A 19091-nucleotide genomic window follows, 5' to 3' on the forward strand; every position below is an offset into this window, starting at 1 on the left:
CCTCAAACTTCCTAACCTTAGTTCTGTTGATCCAGATGATGCTAATTAGATATTTACCAGGAGAGAAAAATGTAAAGATTATCTGAACTTGTCTTAGAGTCTTGTACTGCTTCACATAGGGCTTCCAGTTCAGTTTGTTAAGAAAGAAAATGAAGATTTTAGACAACTGTTTACCTGATATTGAATATATCTCATGTATGAAAAGGGATTTCTTTCTGCATTTGTGAACATGCTTTATCTATGAAACAAACGCCATATCCTTGATTTAGTTGGAACATCCATTCTCCTCTGAAGATCTTATGTAAGGTGGGTGAGGGAGAGAGAAACACTGATAAGCAATTCAGTTCAGTTGCTCAGTCATGTCCGACTCTTTGTGACCCTGTGGGCTGCAGCATGCCAGGTTTCCGTGTCCATCACCAACTCCCAGAGCTTGCTCAAACTCATGTCCATCGAGTTGGTGATGCCATCCAACTATCTCATCCTCTGTTGTGCCCTTCTCCTCCTGCCTTCAATCTTTCCCAGCACCACAGTCTTTTCAAATGAGTCAGTTCTTCACATCAGGTGGCCAAAGTATTGGAGTTTCAGCTTCAGCATCAGTCTCCCAATGAATATTCAGGACTGATTTTCTTCAGGATTGACTGGTTTGATCTCCTTGCAGTCCAGGGGATTCTCAAGAGTTCTCCAACACCACAGTTCAAAAGCATCAATTCTTCGGTGCTCAACTTTCTTTATAGTCCAACTCTCACATCTGCTCATGACAAAGTAGTGTCTCTGCTTTTTAATATGCTGTCTAGGTTGGTCTTTCTTCCAAGGAGAAAGCATCTTTTAATTTTATGGCTGCAGTCACCATCTGCAGTGATTTTGGAGCCTAAGAAAATAAAGTCTGTCACTGTTTCCATTGTTTCCCCATCTATTTGCCATGAAGTGATGGGACCAGATGCCATGATCTTCATTTTTTGAATGTTGAGTTTCAAGCCAGCTTTTTTACTCTCATCTTTCAATTTCGTCAAGAGGCTCTTCAGTTCTTCTTCACTTTCTGCCATAAGAGTGGTGTCATCTGTGTATCTGAGGTTATTGATATTTCTCCTGGCAGTCTTGATTCCAGCTTGTGCTTCATCCAGCCCAGCATTTCTCATGATGTACTCTGCATCTAAGGTAAATAAACATAAGTTTAGTTTAGTTCAGTTGCTCAGTTGTGTCTGACTCTTTGTGACCGCATGAACTGCAGCACGCCAGGCCTCCCTGTCCATCACCAACTCCCCGAGTCCACCCAAACCCATGTCCATTGAGTCGGTGATGCCATCCAACCATCTCATCACCAGTAGCATATTGGGCAAGTTAAATGCTTATCTAAATAATTCAGATAAGCAATTAGCTATCTGAATTTCCTAGATAGCGTAGATATCCCAGGAAATGAAGTAAGGGGTTGCCAGTAGCCCTTAACATGGACAATGGGCTGTTAGTAGATCTGAGATACCACAGATTTTATCATCTTTACAAGCATTTTGCCATCAATCCCATCTTGTTAATATGCAGTCTTATTTTTAACTGCTGTGCTCTTTTCTGTGAGAAATTGTATATCTATTCAACTCAAGCAAAGTCAGACTGCTTTAGGAAATGTGAAATCCAATTGACTAGTACATTTCAGACTAAATATAGTCAAAACTGGCTCTTTATTCCTGCACTTGTTTAGTTTACAATTCACATTTGGGTTTTATCTCCTCAGTAACCACATTTTGTTAGAGGTCTCTGGAGCCTGAGTCTATTTTGTTTATTGGATTTCTTCCAGTGCTTTGTTTTGAGACACTGAGATAACTTTTGTCCAAGCAGCTGGGAACTAACTCACTGTTGCCCATTCAGTGTGTCTTCGACCTTAGAGGACCCTCTAAGATGCTCTCCACTCGCACGTGTATATGGCAGCTCTCAGCGCCATCCTGGATGGACTCCCTTTTGCTTAGCTTTTCTGTCCTTTTACCAAATAGTTCTATGTTGTAACATTTTTAAGAATGAGAGCATGTTTACATGAGCTCTTTAAAGATGCTCCTAGCTCTTCATAACTTCTGTTGACAAGTTATTAGCCTCTCCTTTCATCCTAATGAAGAGTCTTGCTGCTGCCATCTCAGTCCACAAGACGGTGTCTTTGGAACCAGAATCGTTAGGAAAGGCTTCCATACAATAATACTGGCACAGTTTCTGTATTAGAGATTATAAAATTTTAGAGTGTCATCTTTGCAAGAAAAAAAAAATGATGCTTCAATTAACTGCTTGTGCTGAAGGTTGCCTATACATTTTTGTAGGGGGTGGGTAGTGGAAAAAATTGCTAGTTTGAACTCTGTATTTTCTATGCTGTGTGTCTGTATTTAACCCTGGGAAAGTCTGATCACTAAATAAGGATATTTGACTAAATATCCTTATTTAGTCAAATTTGAGCTGAACAGTTGCATTTTCTTATGGTTTCAGTTCAGTTCAGTCGCTCAGTCGTGTCCGACTCTTTGTGACCCCATGAATCGCAGCACGCCAGGCCTTCCTGTCCATCACCAACTCCCGGAGTTCACTCAGACTCACGTCCATCGAGTCAGTGATGCCATCCAGCCATCTCATCCTCTGTCATCCCCTTTTCCTCCTGCCCCCACTACCTCCCAGCATCAGAGTCTTTTCCAATGAGTCAACTCTTCGCATGAGGTGGCCAAAGTATTGGAGTTTCAGCTTCAGCATCAGTCCTTCCAATGAACACCCAGAACTGATTTCCTTTAGGATGGACTGGTTGGATCTCCTTGCAGTCCAAGGGACTCTCACGAGTCTTCTCCAACACCACAGTTCAAAAGCATCAATTCTTCGGTGCTCAGCTTTCTTCACAGTCTTATGGTCTAGCTCTGTCTCTTTCATGTATCTTCTTTTATTTAACAACATACCTACTGTTCCAAAAGCCACAAAGTTGCTTCTGAATGTTCCTTACTGACTCCTCTGCTCAAAAAGCTGTTACTGGGCTTCCCATTTGCTGTCCTCTCAACCCTCCATTTCAGCAGCAGCAAGACACAGTCTCTCTTCTAACTCCATATCCCTTCCGAAGAGGCATATTCAACTGGGAACCCTTCATGATAACAACCTTGTTTGTCCTTCAGAGGTAAGTGTATGTTTAAATCAACATTTTCTTCTAACAACCAGGTGCCTCTGCCTCTTTAAAGAGCTTGGATTGTGTATTTAAAGGGTTAATGTAGCTTTCTAGAGTTGTGGGTTTTGTCTTGTTTTTCAGTTGACCTTTCCTTCATCCAATGCAAAGTTGAGATTTGGAGTTATTTGCCGTAATTCTCACTGCCTGGCTGCCCCATTTTACTCATTTGTTTAACTGAATTCTCTCTCTTTTTTTTTTTAATACCTGGTTGTTAGCAGACATAAGGGCTATACCGTGTTAATGAGGCCAAAAACAGTGACTCATCCCTTGTCTGGAAGTACTGATTTTACCCTCCTGGAATTGAGAGCAGAGACCTCTTTAGTCAGAATGAGATGATCAGTCTTGCTGCTATGGTGATGGAAGGCCTGTTTTCAGAGGGAGGCAGACCTGGATGGCACTGCACCTTCCCCCTGGGGAGAAGACGCCGCCGCCAGCAGCCCCACCCTGATCCCAGGCGGTTTCAGGAACCAGCTGCTTACGCCGGCGAGGGGCGAGGGCTCTCGACTGCGAGTCACAGCAGCGTTAGGTCAGGCATGTCTGGAAAGCTGCTGTTTCAGCCTTACGCTTTTCAAACTGTGCCTGAGTAAAGTTCATTTTGGTATTACTTTCCAATCACTCTTATTTTAAAAAATGACTTACTCATGAAGTTGCTTTTTATTGTAAAAAGAACGTCTTCGAGCACAACTCTGAAAAGCACGTGTGTAACGCTCCACTTCTATCACCAACCCCTGGGAAACTAAAGCTACTGTGTGAGAGCCTCATTGTTAATTGTTGTTATTATGTAGAGATTTGTTGAGAACCTACTATTTGCCAGGACATAGTAGTAATGGTTTATGTCTTAGAGATACTCACATCTAGTTATTAATAGAAAAAAATCTTAAAAAAAACCCTTTTTCCTTGTGTCAAAAATATCTTAGTGTAGAGCATTTGGAAAATTCAGAAAAGCATAAACTGCGACAGGAATTATCAGCAATACCAGTATTCAGACATGTTTATTAATATTTTAATCAATATTCTTCCATGTTTCTTCTATTTATATAGATGGTGGTTGTTACAACAATGGCATGATTATTCCATTATGTGCTTATACTGCTTTTGAAATGAATGTATCAAATGTTGGCTATTGATACATATTTTCCATCTTTTATAATTAGCCCCATGCATTAGTTAGAACAATACTACCTACTATTATAAATATTGGAGAAGGAAACAGCAAGCCACTCCAGTATTCTTGCCTGGAGAATCCCATGGACAGAGGAGCCCAGCAGGCTACAGGCCATGGGGTCGCAAGAGTCGGAGACGACTTAGCGACTAAACCACCACCACATTATAAATATGCTACCACATCTCAGTGGCTTAACCCAAGAGAAGCTTATATCTACATTGCCTAACAAACCACAGTGAGAACCTCTGGTCTGTGGGCAGCTTTTCAGATGTAGATTCAGACATTTAGGCATCTTCCCTTGTGGCTTGGCCTTTCCCTAGAGTTCGAAAATACTTTTCCTTCAGTGCCAGAGGAGAAAGAGAACATGGAGAATGCCCATCTGCTTCACAGATTTCCAGTTTGAACGTAAGCTGCCTCACCTCTAGTCTCATGGCATTCGCATTCCTGGGACCAGTCCCAAGGCTCCACCTACCCTTGCAGGAAGATGGGAAATGTGGCCTCCAGCTGGACAGCTGCTTCACAGTGATGATTCTAGGCCATGGAAGGGAAGCCCCAAATTTGTGATGATCAGGTAAGTGTTTCCTGCTTGTTCCACCCATCTGGGCAGCCAGTATCCACATTCGATCTTCTTTCTAAACACAGAATATCCCTACTTCCTCCCCAGGGAATTTTCAATCAAGGCATCCCCCACATCTTAGATCTCTGGATGAGGAATGTCATCTTCACAAGTTTTTACGTTGTTCCTGTTGGTTTGGCAACATTTCAATTAAAAGCCACTCCCTGGCACCCATATCATGGTAGACCGGGTACTGGTTAGCTAGGATAGTGAGAACTGAGACCTTGTCAATGGGACTTAACTAAGCATTGTGGGCCACAGTTTTGTTGTCCGTTCCAGGAAAACGCTGACCTGGAAAGACGTGGGTGTAAATCAAGAAGTGATTTTATGGTTTGCTTTAGGAAATTCCCACAGATTTTTTGTTAAGATATAATGGTCTTGTCACCTGGGTAAATAGCTCAAATGTTATAACATCTTACCTTTCAAGGATGTGCTTCAAGATCTTCCCTTTCACTTACATATACCTCTCCTAGACTGATCTAGCACCTACTTTGCCTTGCTCAAGTACTTCTTCACCTTGAATGACCTGCCCTAAACCAATTGGTCCCAAACTTTGAAACCTATCAATATCCCACTTCTGACTTCTCCCTCCTGAGACACTCAAAACCTCCATTGAGGTAATCATCATTTTTTTTTTAACAGAAAAAAAATTGTAAAATTTATTCACAATGCACAAGTTAAGATGAATAAAACAGCTGGCAATGGCGTCTTTCCTCTGAGTTGGATTTATAAAAATATTAGTGAGCTCAATTTGCTGTATTTTGCTGTTTCATTTGGGGAATGATGAAGAGAGTCTTTTATAATTATAAAGCTTGAAGCTTTGATGTCATTTATCACAGTATCGTCTGGAATTCTGAAAATGTTCTGTCTGGGACGACTTGGACATTTCTGGACTTGACATTTGAAAGAAGTTGGGTAACCAAATATCATATTGGTATCTTTTTCATATGTATATATCCTGTCATTCAAGAAATGCAGTTTATCTGCAATGTCACTGCCAAATAAAACCAAAAACAGGCTGGAGGTATAATGATGCTGAGCCAAGAGCAAGTACGATTCCTTTTTCCTCCAAGACACATACCAACCATAGGTTTCTGCTGTGAGGGTTACCTGAAAAGTGCCTTCCTCTGGGTTTCAGTAGTCCCATTCAGGAGAATCCAGGAACTTCCTGAGAGAAGCAGGGAGTTTGTCATTGGAAGTTTTCCTGTGCATGGCCTAACAGTGCTCCTTTTCCAGAGTAACCACTTCTGAGCTCATAGCAATAGTTCTGAAGTCAGGCAAAGAGGTCCCCAGAGGCTGGAAGAGGAAGTACAGATAAAATACTGGTGCCGACTGGGTGTGTTCATCCAAGACTGGGTGTGTTCACCCATTAGGTTCTTCCATAAACTTGGGTTTTCTTCCATGGCTGTAATACCATCTGGTTCACTTTTCAGTCAATATTAAATGATACTGAAGCAAGTAATTAAATCCTTTGCTTTTCCATCATCAGAATTAAGTCCTCACAAAACCAGGGAAAGCCCAGACACTAGAGCTGGGGTGATTAAGGGTTTGGAGTGTATAGATCTTGAAAAACTAAGAGTCCCATGCCAGCGTCCTTAAGTTCATCTAGGCCTCTCATCTAGCCCACAGGTATGTTGTGGTTGCCTGGCCTTTCCTGGCCTCATGTGGAGCTCCGGCCTCACGCACACCACACCTAAATTTCCTAGCTGGGAGTGCAATGCACCGGAGCAAGGTCCTGGACGCCCAGCCCCGGCGCTCGCCCTGCACCCAGGTGTTCCATGACTGCAGCCAAACTCCAGCGTGGCAGGATGGCGCCAGTGATGACCTCTTTTACTGCAATAAGATCTGAAAATTTTAGTTTTGTTTTAACAGACCTAAAAACACTGGGGCATTCAACGATTCAGAGGAAAAATGGGAGTCACACAGCAGTCCCTGCTCCCTGGCAGAGTTGAAATCATGCTGAGTTTGTGACTTTGTGAAGTCCCTCTGTGCTGGCCAGGGGGTGGGTGGGAGGTGGGGGAAGTGTCTGTTGATTGAATATGGAACCAGCTCTCTGGAAGCAATTCTACTGGTGGAAATAGCCATGATGGAGTGAATGTTGGAGAATGTCCTTGCCTCTGTTCAGCTTGCTGTTTGTGTAAATTTGGGGGTTTGAGGATAATGCTTAAACATTCAGCAGGATTTTTTTTCATGGGCACTGAACTATTATTTTTTTTTATTTTTATTTTATATCGGAGAATAGTTGACTTACATAATGGTAGTTTCAGATGTATACATAGTGATTCAGCTATATGTATACACAAGCAAGTCACCTATAGACAAACGAGTTCAATTCCAAGAGTGTGTTCGTAAGTCCAGTTTGTTCATAAGTCCAACAAAATTTGCCTGAGTACCAAACTTCTACAGATAATGCCAGAAACGTGAACTAACTTAAGTGATTGGACTTTGTGAATGTGCTTTTATGTCTTTGAAAGTTTATCGCTTGAAGGTTCATATATGGGTAACTTACTGTATCTATTCTTTTTAAGATTCTTTCCCCTATAGGTTATTACAGAGTTTTGAGTAGAGTTCCCTGTGTTATACAGTAGGTTTTTGCTAATTATCTATTTTATATATCAGTTCAGTTCAGTCGCTCAGTCGTGTCCGACTCTTTGCGACCCCATGAATTGCAGCACGCCAGACCAACTACCGGAGTTCACTCAGACTCACGTCCGTCGAGTCAGTGATGCCATCCAGCCATCTCATCCTCTGTCGTCCCCTTCTCCTACCGCTTCTAATCCCTCCCAGCATCAGAGTCCTTTCCAATGAGTCAACTCTTCACATGAGGTGGCCAAAGTACTGGAGTTTTAGCTTTAGCATCAGTCCTTGCAAAGAAATCCCAGGGCTGATCTCCTTCAGAATGGACTGGTTGGATCTCCTTGCAGTCCAAGGGACTCTCAAGAGTCTTCTCCAACACCACAGTTCAAAAGCATCAATTCTTCGGCGCTCAGCTTTCTTCACAGTCCAACTCTCACATCCATACATGACCACTGGAAAAACCATATATAGTAGTGTGTATATGTTAATCTCAACCTCCTAATTTATCCCTCCCCAGTATCTTTCCCTTTTGATAACCTTAAGTTTGTTTTCTAAGTCTGTGAATCTGTTTTGTAAATAAATTCGTTTGTGTCATTTTTTTTTTTTTAGATTCTACATGTAAGTGATATTCAGTGATACTTGTTTTTCTCTGTCTGACTTCACTAGAATAATAATCTCTAGGTCCACAAATGGCATTATTTCATTCTTTTTTATGTGTGAGTAATAGTCCATTGTGTATGTACCGCATCTGTATCCATCCCTCTATCAAAGGACATCTAGGCTGCTTCTGTGTCTTGGCTACTATGAATAGTGCTCCTGTGAACACTGGGGTACATGCGTCTCTTCAGATTCTGGTTTTATCTTGGTATATGCCCAGGAGTGGGATTGCTGGATCATATGGTAGGTCCATTTTTAGTTTTTTAAGGAAACTCCATACTGTTCTCTATAGTGGCTATACCGTAAACAACATTTTAATTCAGCATTCCGGGTTCTTCGACAGTATAACTTCCTCCCACCATAACTTAAAGTAGCTTCCTGTTCCAGGCAGTTTCATAGATGAGAACGTACATCTAAACATTTATTCCAGACCTCATTCTCTGGTATGCTTTATTTCCTAGCTTTCTAGCCCCACATCTTTCTCTTAACTTAATGATGACTATCTTAAATCTATCTTAACAGGTTTAGGTGGAAAGGAAATGTCCTTTATTCTGATTTTTGTTCCAGAACTAACTCATGTTGTTTAACTGAAAACATAAAGAACCTCTGCTGTTAAAAACCTTTTCAGTTGCCTATTAGTGTTTGAGTTCTAGAATTAGGCAGACTTTACAATTGTGAGAAAACCTGGATAGCTGCATTCTCTATATTTCCTTTCATGTTTGCTTGCAAACTGGTCAATTCTTGCCTGAGTCCATCTTTCTTCCAACAGCATGCTAAAAACAGCCAGTAATGAGCTAACACAACATTCTAATTTAGAGCTGCAAGTTTGGCAGGTACTTAGTTATTGGCAGCCAAGTTTCTTTCCAAATCAGTTGCCACTGCATAAATAGCTCTCCATCTTTCCAATTTCCTCCATCAATTTCTGCCATCCCCTGAATGATGGCGTTTGTTGCAGGATTCTGTTAGAAGAGCACTCTAGTTGCAGGACCAATTTTTAGGGTGAAAATAAATGTCTCAAAATAAGTGATCTGAAAAACACAAGTGTGTTTCGTGCTCCTCACACAGGCCTATGTGGGTGTTCTGTGTCAGCAAGTCACCTTTCATGTGGAGAGTTGAGGACCTCCATTCATACTGTGGGGCTTCCCAGGTGGCTCAGTGATAAGCAATCCACCTGCCAACGCAGGAGTTGCAGGAGTTGTGGGTTTGATCAATGGGTTGGGAAGATCCTCTGGAGAAGGAAACGGCCACCCACTCAGCATTCTTGCCTGGAGAATCTCATGGACGGAAGAGCTTGATGGGCTATAGTGCATAACATTGCAAAGAGGCGAATGGGACCAAAGCGACCGAACACACATACTGTGGCCCTGTGCCTGCTGCCCTCCCGCCACCCGGAGCCTCAGGATTCTCCCTCAGCAGAGGACGGGACGAGTGCAGAGTGCACACCTGGAGTTTCAGGTCTTTGGCCTTGGAAGTGACACACAGCGTTTCTGTGCACATTCTGTTGGCAAGGCGCAGTCACATGACCACTCCCTGCCCGAGAGGTGGGGGATGAGATGTGTAATCCCTCCTCGGGATTACAGGCAGCTGCTTTTCAGTGACGGCATTGTACTTAGGAAGGAGAACAATTTGTAGTGGTGAGTTGGTCATCTACCACAGTCCCCCTTTTAGGGCACATTTCTTTCTGATCTGGATACCAGAATCCTAATTTTCTGTTACTATTCAGTCACTAAGTTGTGTCCGGCTCTTTGTGACCTTCTAGGCTGTAGTACTCCAGGCTCCCCTGTCCTCCACTATCAGCCGGAGTTAGTTCAAATTCATGTCATGTTCAAAGTCGATGATGCCTTCCAACCATCTCATCCTCTGTTGTCCCCTTCTCCTCCTGCCCTCAATCTTTCCCAGCATCAGGATCTTTTCCAGTGAGTGGGCTCTTTGCATCAGATGGCCAAAGTATTGTAGCTTCAGCATCAGCCCATCTAAGGAATGTTCAGGGTTGACTTCTTTAGGACTGACTGGTTTAATCGCCTTGCTGTCCAAGGGACTCGCAAGAGTCTTCTCCAGCAGTCAAAAGCATCAGTTCTGTGGTGTTTAGCCTTCTTAATGCTCCAGCTCTCACATCTGTACATGACTACTGGACAAACCATAGCTTTGACTATATGGACCTTTGTTGGCAAAGTGGTGTCTCTGCTTTTTCATATGCTGTCCAGGTGTGTCATAGCTTTCCTTCCAAGGAGCAAGCATCTTTTAATTTCATGGCTGCAGTTAACAGTCTGCAGTGATTTTGGAGCCCAAGAAAATAAAAATCTGTCACTACTTCAATTTTTTCCCCTTCTATTTTCCATGATTTGATAGGACAAGATGCTATTATCTTCATTTTTTTGAATGTTGAGTTTCAAGCCAGCTTTTTTACTCTCCTCTTTCACCCTCATCAAAAGGATTTTTAGTTCCTCTTCACTTTCTGCCATTAGGGTAGTATCATCTACATTTCTGAGGTTGTTGATATTTCTCCTGGCAATCTTGATTCCAGCTTGTGATTCATCCAGCCTGGCATATTGCATGATATAGTCTGCATAGAAGTTAAATAAGCAGGGTGACAGTATACAGCCTGACATACTCCTTTCCAGTTTTGAACCAGTCAGTTGTTCCATGTCCAGTTCTAATTGTTGCTTCATGACCCACATACAGGTTTCTCAGATGTCAAGAAAGGTGGTCTGATATTCCAATCTATTGAAGAATTTTCTAGTTTGTTGCAGTCCACACAGTCAAAGGCTTTAGCACATTCAGTGAAGCAGAAAAGGTGTTTTTCTGAAATTCCCTTGCTTTCTCTGTGATACCGTGAATGTTAGCAATTTCATCTGGTTCCTCTGCTTTTTTGAAACCCAGCTTATATATCTAGAAGTTCTCAGTTCACATACTGCTGAAGCCTATCTTGAAGATTTTGAGCATTACTTTGCTAGTATGTAAAATGAGTGCAATTGTGTGGTAGTTTGAACATTCTTTGGCATTGCCCTTTGTGATCGGAATGAAAACTAACCTCTTCCAGTCCTGTGGCCACTGCTGAATTTTCCAAATTTGCTGGCATATTGACTGCAGCACTTTAACAGCATCATCTTTTAGGATTTGAAATAGCTCAGCTGGAATTCCACCACCTCCATTAGCTTTGTTCATAGTAATGCTTCCTAAGGCCCACTTGACTTCACATTCCAGGATGTCAAGCTCTAGGTGAGTTACCACACCTTCGTAATTATCTGGGTCATTAAGACCTTTTTTGTATAGTTCTTCTGTGCATTCTTGCCGCCTCTTCTTAATCTCTTCTGCTTCCATTGTTCCTTACCATTTCTATCCTTTATCAGGGTTAATTTCCTTTAGGATTGACTGATTTGATCTCTTTGCTGTCCAAGGGACTCTCAAGAGCCTTCTCCAGCTCCAAAATTAGAAAGCATCAATTCTTCAGCACTCAGCCCTCTTTATGGTCCAATTCTCACATCCCTACATGACTACTGCTATTCTCTGGAACTCTGCTTTCAGTTGGGTGTATCTTTCCCTTTCTCTTTTGCCTTTCACTTCTCTTCTTTTCTCAGCTATTTGTAAAGCTTCCTCAGGCAACCACTTTGCCTGCTTGCATTTCTTTTTCTTGAGGATGGGTTTGGTCACTGTTTCCTATACAATGTTGTGAATCTCTGTCCATAGTTCTTCAGACACTCTGTCTACCAGATCTTATCCCTTAAATCTATTTGTTACCTCCAGTGTATAATCATAAGGGATTTGATTTAAGTCGTACCTGAATGACCTAGTGGTTTTCCCTACTTTCTTCAATTTAAGCCTGTATTTTTTAATAAGGAATTTGATCTGAGCCACAATCAGTTCCAGGTCCCGTTTTTGCTGACTGTATAGAGCTTCTTCATCTTTGGTTGCAAAGAATATAATCAATATAATTTCAGTATTGACCATTTGGTCATTTCCGTGTGTAGAGATGTCTCTTGCTGCTGGAAAAGGGTGCTTGCTATGACCAGGGTGTACTCTTGATAAAAGTGTTAACCTTTTCCCTCCTTCATTTTGTACTCCAGGGCCAAACTTGCTGTTGGTCCAGGTATCTCTTGACTTCTACTTGTCCCCCCAAACCCCATACGATGAAACTGCTAAGTCACTACAGTCGTGTCCGACTCTGTGCGACCCCATAGAGGGCAGCCCACCAGGCTCCCCTGTCCCTGGGATTCTCCAGGCAAGAACACTGGAGTGGGTTGCCATTGCCTTCTCCAATGCGTGAAAGTGAAAAGTGAAAGGGAAGTCGCTCAGTCCTGTCCAACTCTTAGCAATCCCATGGACTCCAGCCTACCGGGCTCCTCTGTCCATGGGATTTTCCAGGCAAGAGTACTGGAGTGGAGTGCCATTGCCTTCTCCGCATATGATGAAAAGGACATCTTTTTTGGTGTTAATTCTGGAAGGTGTTGTAGGTCTTCATAGAACTGGTCAACTTCAGCATCAGTGGTTGGGGCATAGAGTTGGATTACTGTGATGCTGAATGGTTTGCCTTGGAAATGAAATGAGATCTTCCTGTCAGTTTTCAGATTGCACCCAAGTACTGCATTTTAGACTCTCTTGTTGACTATGAGAGCTACTCCATTTCTTATAAGGGATTCTTGCCCACAGTAGTAGATATAATAGTCATCTGAATTTAATTTGCCTTTCCTGTCCATTTTAGTTCACCAGCTCTTAAGATGTCAGTGTTCATTATTGTTCTCTCCTGATTGACCATGTCCAATTTACCGTGATTCATGGCCCTAACTTTCCAGGTTCCTATGCAGTGCTGTTCTTTACAGCATCAGACTTTTGCCACCAGACACATACACAACACAGTTGTTTCTGCTTTGACCCAGCTGCTTCATTCTTTCTGGAACTATTTGTAATTGCTCTCTGCTCTTCCCCAGTACGGGCTCATCTTCCAGCGTCGTATCTTTTTGCCCTTTCATACTGCTTATGGAGTTCTCACTGCAAGAACACTGGTGTGGTTTGCCATTCCCTCCTCTGGTGGATCACGTTTTGTTGGAACTCTTCACAATGACCCATCCATCTCGGGTGGCCCTGCACAACATGGCTCATAGCTTCATCGAGTTATGCAAGCCCCTCTGCCATGGCAAGGCTGTGATCCATGAAGGGGGTAACTTTCTATGGCTGCAAATAATCAATACCCAGTTAATTCATTGTTTTTTCCTTCATATGTACTGTTATCATCAGGGCTCAGGAGTTTCCATCATTCACCTGGGGGAACTGCCTTAAATTCCTAGTTGTATGAGTTTCCTACTGCATCTGTAAGAAATTCCCACAAACGTAGTGGCTTAAGGAAGCTCGTATTTATTTTCTTAGAATTATGAGAGTCAGAATTCTCCTTGGACTGAAATCAGTGTGTACCTTCTGAGGCTCTCTGACGGTATCTGCTTGCTTGCCTTTCTTAGCTCTTAGAAACCACTTGTGTTCCTTGCCTCATATACCTTCCCCCATTTTCAAAGCCAGAAGTATAGGGTCTTCAAGTCTGTCCCTCTCTCTGATAGCTGGTTCTGTAATCACATCTTCGTTAATTTTTCTGCCTGTGTTTCTCCCTTTTTAAGGACTCTTGTGACTATCCTAGGTCCCCCCAGGTAATCCAGGGTTACCTCCCCATCTCAAGATCCTTAATTTACTCACATCTATCTCTTTTTTGCCATATAAGATAACATATTCCCAGGTCCTAGGGATTAGGACATGGGCATGTTTAGATGGTTATTATTTTGCCTACCCCAGAATCCACATCTCTAATCTTGACCCACTTCAGTATATGCTCCACATTGTACCAGAGTGATCTCTCTAAAATACAGAACTAGCCAAATCATTCCTTTTTCTTTTTTTTTAAGTAGTACATTTTATTACTAGACTGGTGAATTTTGGAAAATGACTTCTCAAAGCAAACCTAACGTGAAGAGTCAAACAAGGTCACACCAGTTGGAGAAAATGTATATAGGATATAGAAGCAGAAGCATTTTTAATTTCTCAGTTTACTTCATTGTGTCCTATATACACATGATTCAAAATTATTTATATGAAGTATAATCGATATGAATAATTATATTAGTGTCAGATAAACAGCAAGGCAATTTGATATTTGTATGTATTACAAAATGATCACCATAATATCTATTTGACATCCATCATCATATGTAGTTATAATTTTTTTTCCTCATAATGAGGACTTTTAAGACTATTCTTTTAGCAGCTCTCAAATACGCTGCTGCTGCTGCTAAGTCACTTCAGTCGTGTCCGACTCTGTGTGATCCCATAGACGGCAGCCTACCAGGCTCCCCCATCCCTTGGATTCTCCAGGCAAGAACACTGGAGTGGGTTGCCATTTCCTTCTCCAATGCATGGAAGTGAAAAGTGAAAGTGAAGTCGCTCAGTCGTGTCCGACTCTTCGCGACCCCATGGACTGCAGCCCACCAGGCTCCTCGGTCCATGGGATTTTCCAGGCAAGAGTACTGGAGTGGGGTGCCATTGCCTTCTCCACTCAAATATGCAGTTCTGTTTTATTAACTATGGACACCATGCTGTATATTACATCCCCATTGCTTATTTTATTTCTAATTGGAGGATAATTGCTTTACAATATTGTATTGGCCTCTGCCACACAATAACATGAATCAGCCATGAGTATATTATGTCCCCTCCCTCTCGAACCTTCCCCCCGCTCCACCTCGCCCCTCTACGTTGTCACAGAGTACTGTGTTGAGCTCCCGGTGCTGTACAGTGAATTCCCATTACCCATCTATTTCACATGTGGTAGTATATATGTTTCAATCTCCTCTCTCAACTTGTCCCACCCTCTTCTTCCCATACTCTGTCCAAAGTCTGTTCTCTATGTCTGTGTATCTCTGCTCTGCAAATGGGTTCATCAGTACCATTTTTCTAGATTCCATACATATGCGTTAATATATGATATTCTGTCTTTCTGATTTACTTCACTCTGTATAACAGGCTCTGGTTCATCTATCTCACGAGAATTGACTCAGATGACTGAGGAGTAGTCCCTTGTATATATGTACTACAGCTTCTGTATCCATTCATCCATCGATGGACATCGAGGTTGCGTCTGTGTCCTAGCGATTGTAAATAGTGCTGGGTACATGTGTCTTTTTCAGTCATGGTTTCTCAGAGCATATGCCCAGTAGTGGGATTATTGGGTTATATTTATTCCCAGTTTTTAAAAGAATCTCCGTACTGTTCTCCATAGGGGCTGTATCAATTTGCATTCCCACCAACAGTGCCAGAGGGTTCCCTTTTCTCCACATCCTCTCCGGCATTTATTGTTAGTAGGTTTTTTTGATAATGGCCATTCTAACTGGTGTGAGGTAGTACCTCATTGTAGCTTTGATTTGCATTTCTCTAATGATGAGCAGTGTCGAGCATCTTTTCATGTGTTTCTTGGCCATCTGTCTGTCTTTTTTGGGAAAATGTCTGTTTAGGTCTTCTGCCCACTTTTTATTGGGCTGGTTGTTTTTCTGGTATTGTGCTGCATGAGCTGTTTGTATATTTTGAAAATCCTTTGCCAGTTGTTTCATTTGCTATTATTCTCTCCCATTCTGAGAGTTGTCTTTTCATCTTGTTTATAGTTTCCTTTGCTGTGCCAAACCTTTTAAGTTTAATTAGGTCCCACTTGTTTGTTTTTGTTTTGTTTCCATTACTCTAGGAGGTGGGTCAAAGAGGATATTGCTGTGATTTATGTCAGTGTTTTGCCCATGTTTTCCTCTAAATGTTTTATACTTTCTGGACTTCCACTGAAGTCTTTAGTCCATTTTGAGTTTATTTTTGTGCATGATGCTAAGTGCTCTAATGTCATTCTTTTACGTGTGGCTGTCCAATTTCCCCTGCACCACCTATTGAAGAGGCTGTCTTTCCTCCCTTGTGTGCTCTTGCCTCGTTTGTCATAGATCAGGTGCCCATAGATGTGTGGGTTTATCTCTGGGCTTTCTGTCTTGCTCCATTGATCTATATGTCTGTTTTTGTACTGGTACCATACTGTCTTGATTACTGTATCCATGACTTATTTTATGACTTGGAGTTTGCACCTTTTGACTCTTCACCCATTTCTCCTACCACCCCATTCCACCTTCATCCAATCTGTTATTTGTATCTATGAGCTCAGTTTTTTTTTTTTTTAAGATTCTACATATAATCATTAGCAGGATGCCCTCAAGGTCCATCCTTGTTACAAATGGCAAGATTTCCTCTTTTTTTTATGGCTGATAAACATTGTATATATACACCACATTTTCTTTACCCATTTATCCTTTGATGGGCATTTTGTGGCTTCCTTATATTGACTAGTGTAAATAGTGCCGCATTGAAAATGGGAATGTAACCATCTTTTTGAGTTAGTGTTTTTGTTTCCCCTGGGGAAATGCCCCAAAGTGAAATGACTAGATCATATGTTCTATTTTTAATTTTTTGAGGAATCTCCATACTGTTTTCCATGATTGCACCAATTTACATTCCCACCAGCAGTGTACAAGAGTTCTCTTTTCTCTACATTCTTAATGCCTCTTATTTCTTGTCTTTCAGATAATAGCCATTGTAACACTTCTGAAGTGATACCCCATTTTGGTTTTGATGTGTGTTTCACTGATTACTGATCTTGAGCATCTGTTCATGTATATCGGTTTGCCATCTGTATGTCTTCTTTGGAAAAATATGTTTAGAACTTCCACCCATTTTTTTAACTGGATTGTTTGTTTTTTTGTTTTTGTGTTGTTCTTTATATATTTTGGATATTAATCCCTTATCAGGCAGATGATTTGAAACTATTTTCTTGCATTTGGTAGGTTGCCTTTTCATTTTCTTTGATTTCCTTCACTCTGAAGTTGATATAGTCCCACCTGTTCGTTTTGCTTTTGTTGCCTTTGCTTTTGGTGTCAAATCCAAAAATCCTTGCCAATACCAACGTCAGGGAGCTTATCACCTGTTTTCTTCTTAGGAATTTTTATGGTTTCAGGCCTTAAGTGTTTAACTCATTTTGAGTTAATTTTTGTGTTTGGTGTAAGATAGCGGCCTATTTCTGGAGAAGGCAATGGCACCCCACTCCAGTACTTTGCCTGGAAAATCCCATGGATGGAGGAGCCTGGTGGGCTGCAGTCCGTGGGGTCGCTAAGAGTCAGACACGACTGAGCGACTTCACGTTCACTTTTCACTTTCATGCATTGGAGAAGGAAATGGCAACCTACTCCAGTGTTCTTGCCTGGAGAATCCCAGGGACGGGGGAGCCTGGTGGCTGCCGTCTATGGGGTCGCACAGAGTCGGACACGACTGAAGTGACTTAGCTTAGCAGTGGCCTGTTTCCTTCCTTGGCATGTGTCTGTCTGGTTTTCTAACACCATTTACTGATGAGATTGTCCTTTTGCCATTATGTATTTTTGGCTCTTTTGTCATAAATTAATTGATCATATAGTTTGGGTTTATTTCTGGGCTCTCTTCTGTTCAGTGAATTTATGTATCTGTTTTTATGCCAGTACCATAGTGTTCTGATTACCATAGCTTTGAATATAATTTGAAATAAGGAAGCATGATGCTTCCAACTTCACTTCTTTCTCAAGTTTGCTTTGGTCATTCAGAATCTTTATAGTTCCATACCAATTTAAGGATTTTTGTGGAAAATGCTATTGGAATTTTGATAGAGATTACATTGAATCTGTAGATTGCTTTGGGTAGTGTGGACTTTTCAGCAATATTCTTCCACTTCTTGAGTATGGAATATCTTTCCATTTATTTATGTTTTCAGTTGCTTTCATCAATATCTTAGTTTTCAGCATACAGATCTTTTTCTTTCCTGGTTAAATTTATTCCTGAGTATTTTCTCCTAATACAACTGTAAATGGGATTGTGTTTTTAATTTTTCTTCTCATCATTTTTGGTGAGATTTTTGTATATTGATTTTGTATTCTGAAATGTTATTGAATTTGTTGATTAATTCTAACAGTTTTTTTGTTGGCATCTTTTGGGTTTTCTGTATGTAAAATATCATGTTGTCTGCAAATAGTGACAGTTTCACTTCATTTTCAATTTGGATGGCTTATTTTTCTTGCCTAATTGCTCTGGATAGGACTTTGAATACTATGTTGAATAGAAGTGGTGAGGATGGGCACCCTTGTATTTTTCCTGATGTTTAGGAAAAATACATACATACCATACCCATACATCATTGGATATGATGTTAGCTGTGGGCTTGCCATATATAAACTTGATTATGTTGAAGTACATTCCCTCTATATTCACTGTATTGAGAGTTTTTATCACAAATATATGTTGAATTTTGTTAAATGCTTTTTCTGATCTATTGAAAGGATTGTATAATTTCTATCCTTCATTATTTTAATGTGGTATGTCATGTTGATTGATTTTCTTATGTTAAACCTTCCTTGCATCCCTGGAATTAATCCCACTCAATTGTAACTTAGGATCTTTTTAATGTATTATTGAATTTGATTGCTAACATTTTGTTGAGGATTTTTGCATCTGTGTTCATTCATTGGGGATATTGGCCTGTATTTTTCTTTATTTGTAATGTCCTTGTCTGGTTTTGGCATCAGTGTGATGCTGGCCTCATAAAGTGAGTTTGGAAGTGTTTCCTCCTCTTCTGTCTTAGAAGAATTTGAGAAGGATTGGTATTAATTCTTCCTTAAATGTTTGGTGGAATGCACCAGTGCAACTATCTGGTCCTGGACATTTGTTTCTTGGGAAGTTCATCACAACTCCTTGATGTCTCTCTATCCATTATGTATAAGTAAGTTCCATTATTCTTACCGTACATGACGATGCATGTTATTTGCTATCTGCTACTTTTAGTAGATTTACCTGCCAGGAGAAGATGCTAAACCATGAGTCTCTCT

The 19091-nt window shown here is 41.1% G+C and overlaps 1 pseudogene; it reads right to left on the minus strand.

Annotated features, from left to right (window-relative positions):
* Positions 1 to 5005: 5005 nt before the first annotated feature.
* On the minus strand, positions 5006 to 19012 carry LOC129657396 (popeye domain-containing protein 3-like; annotated as a pseudogene).
* Between the last annotated feature and the right edge of the window lie 79 nt (positions 19013 to 19091).

Source organism: Bubalus kerabau, chromosome 7 (assembly GCF_029407905.1).
Source record: "Bubalus kerabau isolate K-KA32 ecotype Philippines breed swamp buffalo chromosome 7, PCC_UOA_SB_1v2, whole genome shotgun sequence".
NCBI lineage: Eukaryota > Metazoa > Chordata > Mammalia > Artiodactyla > Bovidae > Bubalus > Bubalus kerabau.